The sequence below is a fragment of the Thalassophryne amazonica genome, chromosome 8, assembly GCF_902500255.1.
Source record: "Thalassophryne amazonica chromosome 8, fThaAma1.1, whole genome shotgun sequence".
Taxonomy (NCBI): Eukaryota; Metazoa; Chordata; class Actinopteri; order Batrachoidiformes; family Batrachoididae; genus Thalassophryne; species Thalassophryne amazonica.
The window spans coordinates 51739105-51749277 of NC_047110.1; positions in this window are offsets into that span (position 1 = coordinate 51739105).

A 10173-nucleotide genomic window follows, 5' to 3' on the forward strand; every position below is an offset into this window, starting at 1 on the left:
AGTTTTCCTTTAAGGTGGTATTACAGTTAAAACACTGTTGAGAGGAAAATCTACACTGGCCAGCAGCGGCCACACTACCTCCAAATTAAGTCAGCACTTGCAAATGCATTCATTTTTATTTTTTGCACAATTCAAAAATGCTTACAAACGGAGAGAACACATGCCAATATAACTGGCAGCACATTTTAGAATTAAATTTGATAATGTGGCTGCTACAGATTCGTACAATGCACCCTATAAAAAGCAGACGTGTTGCAGATAGCTACAACACAACAGAAGTACTAACAACACAAAAAAGATGTTTCTGCTCAGAGGACTTCACATGATAGTGTGTTTAGTGTCTCGTATCTCTACCTGTTTGGCAGTTTTTTTTTTAAATTTATCTTCTTGAATTTAATAATTTTAATTGAATTTAGCTATATTTTGCCCTGCGGCAGACTGGCGTCCTGTCCAGGGTGTACCTCACCTTTCTCCCTATGACTGCTGGGATAGGCTCCAGTCCGCCCCTCCACCCCACTCCGTAACCCTTAATTGGAGTAAGCAATGATATAGAATGAATTAATGAATAGCTATATTTTTATGTTGTATTATTTTATTACACCTGCCAAAGACATAATAAAATCATTGATGTTTATTTATTTGTCTGTCTGTTAGCAGGATTATGTCAAATCTATTGCACAGATTTTGCTGCAAGTTTCACTACAAATAGATATTAGGCCATGGAAGACTCCGTTAAATTTTGGAGGTGATCCGGATCCGGATTGGCAGACTTCACAAATCTCGGATTGCTCTTGTTCTTAATGCAGTGAGTTAAAGTCCTTTGGACAGAAAATTCTGTTTGTTTTTACTACATCCATTGAGTTGTGAAACTTGGTCAAGTATCTGTGTTGTATCTTGCATTGTGTGATTTTGCAGCAGACACTTTACCACATTATTTCATTACACATACTGTAGGGTTATATTTGTTTGTGTTTTCTGTGTTTGCAAGTGTCTCTTGACTTGCAAGATGTGCTTTGATGTCGATGCAGGTATTTTCTGCATTTGCCCATGTTACTTTCATTTGGAGGTGTTGTGGCACCTTACTTAAGGCCACCACAGCAATCCACATTTTTTCACAAATTGCTGAACAGGAAATGGATGTGTATCAGTGGGGTACCTGCAGTAGCTGCACATCTCTGACCCTTAAAATTGTGCAGTTATTGATGCATTTTATGATTACTTGCAAGATGTTTCTGGTGATATTATTCAACTGATATATTTACTGTGTATCACATCTGTGGTAAACAAACTGGCCAAAGCCGACTCTAAGACTGAATCAGGGTTACATAAAACAGTATAAGTACCTAAGTCCCTTCGGCTTCTCCCTTCCCTCCCACAGGGGGTCGCCACACTAGAGCCAAGATGGATCTGCATTTTTATTTGGCTTGAGTGTAATACCAGACACCCTTCCTGACACAACTCCATATTACAAGGATAACAGGCAGGCGTGGTCTTGAACCAGGAACCTTTTACTATGGAAACAAGTGCACTATCCACTTGGCCACCACACCTGCACATTAAATATAATAATAATAATATCATCATTTTTACTGATAATAATAATAATGTGCTTTCAGTTTCTCTAGTTTTCTCTTGAGGTCACCACAATGGATCAGATATGGATCTGTATGTTGATTTGGTAACAAGTTTTACACTAGAGGCCCTTCTAGATGCAGCTCCACTTTACATGGAGAATGGGCTACGGTGGTCTTGAACTGGAAACTTTCTGTTTAATAATAACAATAATAATGACACTTATTTATACAGTGCATCTAGAAAGTATTTGCAGCACTTCAGTTTTTTCACATTTTATGTTACTGCCTTATTCCAATATGGAGTAATTTTTTTCCTATCAAAATTCTACTCACAACACCCCATAATGACAACATGAAAAATTATTTTTTTTAAATTTATTAAAAATAAAAAAACTAAGAAATCACATGCACATAAGTATTCACAGCCTTTGTTCAATACTTTGTTGATACACCTTTGGGAGCAATTACAGCCTCAAGTCTTCTTGATTATGATGCTACAAGTGTGGCACACCTATCTTTGGACAGTTTTGACCATTTCTCTTTCCAGAACCGTTCAGTTTCAGAGTGTCGGTGCACAGAGTTGTCCTGAAGCCACTCCTTTGATATCTTTGCTGTGTACTTAGAATCATTGTTCTGCTGAAAGATGAACCATCGCCCCAATCTGCGGTCAAGACCACTCTGGAGCAGGTTTTCATCCAGGATGCCTCTGTACATTGCTGCATTCATCTTTTCCTCCATCCTGACTAGTCTCCCAGTTCCTGCTGCTGAAAAACATCCCCACAGCATGATGCTGCCACCACCATGCTTCAGTGTAGGGATGGTGCCTAGTTTCCACCAAACAAAATGCCTGGCATTCACGCCAGAGTGCAATCTTGGACTCATCGGACCAGAGAATTTTGTTTCTCATGGTTCAGGTGCCTTTTGGCAAACTCCAGGCGAGCTGCCATCAGCCTTTCACCAAGGAGTGGCTTCCCTCTGGGCACTTTACCATACAGGCCTGATTGGTGGATTCCTGCAGAGATGGTTGTCCTTCTGGAAGGTTCTCCTCTCTCCATAGAGGAATGCTGGAACTCTGACAGAGTGACCATCAGGTTCTTGGTCACCTCCCTGATGAAGGCCCTTCTCCCCCAATCGCTCAGTTTAGATGGGCAGCAGCTCTGGGAAGATTCCTGGTGGATCCAAATTTTTTCCATTTACTGTTGATGGAGGCCACTGTGCTCATTGAGTCCTTCAAAGCAGCAGAAATGTTTCTGTATCCTTCCCCAGATTTGTGCCTTGAGACAATCCTGTCTCAGAGGTCTACAGACAATTCCTTTGACTTCATGCTTGGTTTGTGCTCTGACATGCACTGTCAACTGCAGACAGGAGTGTGTCTTTCCAAATCATGTCCATTCAACTGAATTTACCTCAGGTAGACTTCAATTAAGCTGTAGAAACATCTCAAGGATGATCAGTGGAAACAGGATGCACCTGAGCTCAATTTTGGGCTTCATGGCAAAGGCTGTGAGTACTTATGTACACATGGTTTATTAGTTTTTTTTTTTTTAATAAATTTGCAAAAATCTCCAAAAAGCCTTTTTGGCATTGTCATTATGGGGTATTGTGTGTAGAATTTTAAGGAAAAAAAAAAAAATAATTTCATCCATTTTGGAATAAGGCTGTAACATAGAAAAAAATGTGGGAGCAAAGCACTGTGAATATTACAGTGAAAACATTAAAACATCGCAATACAAAGAAACTAAATATCAGAAGTAAAAATTCAAACACATTTTCAGATATATATTTCTGTATTAGAAAAATGAAGTGTCTAGAGATATGTGACTGTACATCATTCTGAAAATGCTGCAAATATGTTGGTCTTTCTGAATCTAATCATGACCTATTTAAAATGCTGTCTTACCAAATTTCACAAGAGACTGGATGATGTCACTTCCTCATTCTCATACTGACATTTGCTAAATGAGTTCCAGCCAGTGTTTGTCATCATTTTTTCAGTTATTTGTTATTTATTTGTAACTGAGGTTAGGGTTACCGAACATGAGTAAAGTGTTGAGATTTGCCACCAGCAGGTGCCACGTGACTGAAGCACTTGCAGGATTTTATGAGTGATGCAACATCACATATATGTAGTCAGGGCCTTAGGAATCCATCCATTTTAAAATGGAAATCTAAATGGAATCTTCCTTAAACCCAAAGCCAACAATATGTTATTGATTTTTTAAATTGAATTTATTTTGAGATTTTGATCATATGACTTCCTTGTAAGAGGTAAAAAATGTCACTGCATCGATAAACTTTTTTTTTTTTTTTTTTAGCATTCTCAGGTAATGTGTGGTCTCTGGTTTTACATTTTACCTGTAACGCCCTTAAACACACACCAGGCGTTGTCTCCTGCTGTCATCAAGCGTTCAGCGTGTTTGTTTTTTGTGCTTACACACCTGTCACAGAAGGATGAGCTTTTAAACAGAAACACATACAGTATCGAGGATCAAAACACATTCCAAATCAAGTGTGTACAGGTGAAAAGTGAGGTAATCAAAGAACATTTGGACATAACTGTTGTTGTAGATGGTCATAGCCTTGTACGATGTAATGGTTATACGCGTTTTAGTAAAATCCCCTTCCACTTGTTTCAGAAACTCTGGATTTCAGGCCTCAGTGTGTCATTTTGTGGCTGGTGATGTTACACCACCAGTAGGTTTAATATGATATTTATGTTAAAAAAAAAAAGAAGTGTATAAATTAATTTAATGCTATGTGAGATGAAATCAACAGAGTGAGTATATGTGTGTAACCGTCATGTTGCCTGATATGTTCAGGAACATCCATAGATCTCTTGATGACTAATGCACTCATGTGGTGATGGAGTATTAAAATACTTCAAGCAGACATCTGAATGCTCATTATTTCAGAACCTGTAAGTTGTCTTGTCTGAGTGGGATGATGTGGTGTTCAATAGGCCTTATTCTTTTGTTATTGTTGTTGTCGTTTTGTACCAACCTGTTTTCATGTGTTGTGGATGATGTATGGGTGAGTCTGAAGAACATGTTCATTGTGTCTTTCTGTGGCTGTAAATAACAGATGTTTAAATTTTGTTTTTAAAATTAGAATGTTTTTGACATTTTTATATTTGTGCTGAGCTACGTGTTGCTATCATGGAGCTGTGTGCAAATGAATTCAAATATGTGTGACAAAGGAGCAATACTAACAAATTTAATATAACAAATGTACAGTGCCCTCCAAAAGTACTGGAACACTTAGTATTTCACACATTTTAATTTGTTTATGCCATTTAAAATACAAAAAATAAAAATTCTAAAATTAGCTTCCTTAAACTCAAACTGAAAGCAAATATCTACAATTTGATATAAATTTATTTAAAAAAAAAGCCAAGATAATAGGTTGCATAAGTAATGGAACGCTTTGGTATAATACATGTAAATAATCAGTTTATTACATGGTTGCGATGCTACATGCGCTCTGATTGGCTGATTTCCTGTCTGATATTTTCCCATATCAGACCGGTTACCATGACAACTGGTCCGGAACACGTATTAGATTCGTTACAAACCAGACATCTAAAAAAAGAAGAAAAAAAAAAACCAAGTCGGACATGAACATACTCCATAAATATCTAAACAACATCAGAAAAAACACAGATTGAAAGCTTACCAGCTAATGATCGGACTATCTGTTAGCAAGTTCTTCACCTCTGTGAAGAACTTGCTAACAGACATAGGTAGCACTATGAGCGGTCAGCAGCTTTCATATTCGGGCAATACTGCAAGTTTGCGTGTTTATATATATAGTAGCCATATAATAAATTAATTACAAACCTTGCTTGTTCGGTTTGTACGGGAATATCAGACCCTTTTTTCGCATGGACCTAGCGCTGGCGAGGTCTGTACTGACACCTCGGTCTGATATTTTCCTGTACAGACCTCATGCTCAATTCACAATCCTTTATTGTTGCCAGTTTTCTTCAGAAAAGTCAGGGGATGAATACATGAACATTTCCAAGTCACTAAATATGCCTTGAACTTTATTTACATCAGTTATGAAGAAATACAAACAGTATGGCACTCTATGGTAAATCTGTGTGGAGTAGACAGTTCTCAAAAACTGAGTAACTGTCCAAGAAGGGGAAACGCGACGAAAGTCACCAAGACACCCAGACAACCCAGAAGAAGTTTATAAGCTTCTGCAGCTGTGATTGGAGAAATTGTGCATAGTGCAAGTTTTGCATTTTGTATCCCAGTTATACAGCTTCATGATGAAGTGGTACAGAGGAGGATTTTCTTTCACCAAAACATCAAATCTAGGCTTACATCTCAGATGTACCTTCTGGCAAATTGTAGCTGAACTTTCTTCTTTTTAAGAAAATCCTCCCCTATACCACATTATCATGAAGCTGTATAACTGGGGTGTTCCAATACTTTTGGAGGGCACTGTACCTGTAGAATCAAAATATGGCAGAGTTAGATTGTGCAAAGTTCAAAGGTTGACATGAAATATTATGGATTGAAAATGCTGGTTTTCAACATTTACACTTGCTAATAAAATGTACAATTGCACATTTAAATTTTCACCAGCACATACAGTGTAGTAACGAAGCATTAAGAAAAAAAAAAAAATCGTATTCTCGTCTGTTAGCAAACGCACAATGATAGATAAACAAACCTTTCCCCCCCTGTGTGTACAATAGGTTTTTTTTTTTTTTTTGTAGCTTATGATGCACATTGGATCAGTCCACATATTTGGCCATGTACATATACTGGACAATTAAAGTGACTGGAAATTATATCTGTATATTTATGGTGTATGGGGCAGAAAATGGTGTATCTGATGACTATTACCCTGCATTTCATTTTAGTCCTGCTGTGTTTATGCTTTTAAAAGCCATTTACATTCATCGGCCTATTTTTCCTTTGTAGCCACATGTACTGTTTGATATGTATTATCATGTACTATAAGTAGATATAAATATATTTATGGTGCGGTAAACAATTGCCATGGATAAACACATTAAACAGGAACATGCTGTAAAGTGTTTGAGATAAGTGTCTCCATGAGGTAAATGAGGAATACATTTTTTGTGTATTACTTTTGTATTATTTGGTCTGACCCTGATAGATAATAAACAGTAATTGTTGCATTCCTGTTTGTTATTTTGTGAACTTGCATGAAGCATCTATCATGTCCATGAATAGTATTTACTCCCTTTGGCTGTTCATAAGAACAGAGCTGGCAAGGGTGCTTCACATAGGCAGCACATAGGTTCTTTTTTAATGTAAATTTTATTTTTTATTTTCAATTTGGTATATTAACATAGGAAAAGTGAGGCGTAGGACAATTGCAATCACAAGGTAACACGGGTACAGTAATGCATGATAATATGCAGTACACAGTGTCTAATTTAAATTCTAATATATAGAACTGTTAAGTCTTTGTGTTCGTAGCAATCCCATCTTTTCCAGTATTATTCTCCTTTTGAAGACACATTGTAAAAGTAAATGTCTCAGTGCTGTGAATCGAGTTGATAATGTTTATAAGAAGCATCAAGGTGGGAGGATTCCTCTGTAGCCAGCATTTAGTAATCACTTTTTTGGGTAACCAGCCGATAGGCCGCTAACCCTATGTCGTGGTGTGGCGTCCGTTTATTTGAGATATCTCAAAAATTGATAACTTTTTCTAATTTGGCAAGAGCATAATATGGGTCACTGACATTGTTCCCGTCTAGAAATCATATTCGTAGATTCATTCATTTGGAAATGGCAGCCATTTTGAGCACTTAAAGGCAATTTTCTCCAAAACTCTATGATAACTTTGTTCTAATTTGTCAAGAGCGTAATATGGCTCGTTGACATATTTCACATCTAAAAATATAGTCATAGATTTGTTCGCTTGAAAATGGCCATTTTTATACCAAACACAGCCAATTTGGGTATTTGGAATTTGGGTATTTTCAAACTCTCCAATAACTTTTAATTTAACAAAGGCATTGTCATTGACATTGCTCCTGTCCCAAAATTATTTGCGTAGATTCATTCATTTGGAAATGGTGGCCATTTTTATGCCGAAAATGGCAATTTTGCCTTGGGCTTTAATTGAGCCGGTAACCCACAGGGCCCTTGGCACTTAATTTTTTTTTTTTTTTTTTTTTACTAGCAACCATGAATCTTCAAGAGACTTGTCTCTTTTACTAAGACCATCAGGAAGTTTTCCAAAGTACTTCAAATGCAATGTCCAATGTTTCTGATAATAATTGTCCTACCTTCTTTCCAGAAAGTTTTCAAATTCAGACAAGATCAAAATACACACACACACACACACACACACACACACACACACACACACACACACACACACACACACACACACACACACACACACACACACACACACACACAAAATCTTCAGAGACCACTCCACACTCCAGCAGGTGACCTGTGAGCCACTTGATTTATGATTTGGAGTAATAATAATAATAAAAAAAAAAGTTCTTCCTTCAGAAATCTCACCACATTAAGGAATTTGTAGTCGATGATTTGTTTCTGACTGTTTGTAACCATACTTCTTCAGAAATAACTATAATAATTTCTTTTTCCCATTGCTGTTTAATATAGTTTGTTGAATTCTTATTCGTGGACATGAATCCTTTGTAGAGGTTACCAATGATGCTGTTTGTGCTTTTCAAGTCATAAGCATCCATGAATATTTGTATTATATCTGGATCAGGAGTCTATGTCTTTTAAAAAGAAGTTACGGGTCTGTAAATAACGATAAAAATCTACTTTACCCAGCCCATAAGCCTGACATAAACCATTAAAAGCCACTCATTGGATCTGTTCCTACAGTGGAGTCCGTCCCGCTTCTGCCACACTGCACAACACAGCAATCGATTATCATCAATCGCAGGTTACTTGATGCATCACTGAGTCAATTAATGAGGTCATTAGCAGATCTTTCAGACCTTGGAGAACTTGACTGCATACTGAGGAGATAATTCAGCCATTTGAGGCAGGTGTGGTGGACCAAGGACACATCTAAAAAGGTGCAGGACACTGACCCTCGTGGATTGGAGTTGAAGACGCCTGATATAGACCTTCTGTTGGAAGCAATGACTAAGGGTAATGTGGAGGAGAGGCTGCAGACAATGGCATCAATGACCCTGACAGTGGAAAAAGAAAGATTTGGTACCAATGAAGGGATGCCAACCAGATAACCATACATGAAGAACATACACCAAGATTCAGAACATCTGGAGCAGGGGTGGGCAAGCGTGCCACGAAGGGCTGAGACATTGCAGGCTTTCCTTGCTCCCAGTCACCTCAGCAGGTGATTTCATTGATGATCAGGTGTTTATGTTCAGGGGAGAAGCTCATCAGCAACCCACCTGCTGAGGTGATTGGTTGTAAGAAAAGCCTACACTGTCTTGGCACTTGTTGCCCACCCCAGATCTGGAGGGAACTTAAGGCCCTCAAAGACCAATACAAACAATCACATCAAGATGAAAGAGCACCACTAGAAGAGCTATGTGTGATACCAAGGGAAAGGCTCATTATTCTGAGAAGGGCAGAGCAACGTCGAAGGTGAAGAAAGGAGAGAGGACAGAAAAGAGTGGTGTTCATCGATAACCCTTTCCAGTTCATAAAACATCTACTGTGTCAGAAGAGGGAAACTGTCCTGTACAAAGGAACAGATTAATGAGGATCTTCAATCCATCTCCAGTGACCCAAAAGAGAGACTGCAACATCTGCAGAGCCATCAGAGGTTTTTGCCCTTCAAGCACCACTTCTAAAGGAGGCCCAGGAAAGAGTTAGGAGAGACAGACCAGGCTCAGCTCCCAGTCCAAGTGGTAGCACATGCAACATGTGCTACATGTGCTGCCCCAGGTTTCTATGGTGACTATGGAGACTCCTCCGAGTTGTCTGGAAGAATGACAGTGTACTCAAACAGTGGTGCTACCCCCCCCCCCCCCCCCCCCCCTATATTTGTGAGTTTCAGATCTCAATGGATCTGCATTAGTCTTGGAAACTACAAATTATCATTTAAACTCCAGGTGTTACAGATCACAAAAGCCACAGCTTGGATAGAAAATGGTTTTTAAGCCATGGATCAGATTACTTTTTGATAAAAATGTATTTTAAAAAATGACTTTTTATTTTTACCCGCAATACCCAATATGGCCATTGGGTATTGCATGCTCAGCATAAGTCCTGTCCTATTATTGCCAGGGTCTTTAAATTCACAATGAACATTCTTGGAACACAGACATTGGACAAGTTCAAAGATGTAACCTCGACCTATTCAAAGGGGTCAAACATATCAGAAAGATAGCACAGGCTCAACTGTGCTATCCACAGTATTTACACTTCTTCAAACTAGCTTCAACCTCTCTACTCTCACTACAGACCACTACAGTCCATATAATCCTGTTTGAAGTTTTCCATCAATGTATCACCATTGCAAACAAGATTTAGTTTATCATTGATGTATTCACCCTGAATACATCTGCCATAATATGACACATTATGGTGTAATGTGGTGGAACTTTCTTTTGACACGAAGCAGAAAGTTTGACCACATTACAACCATT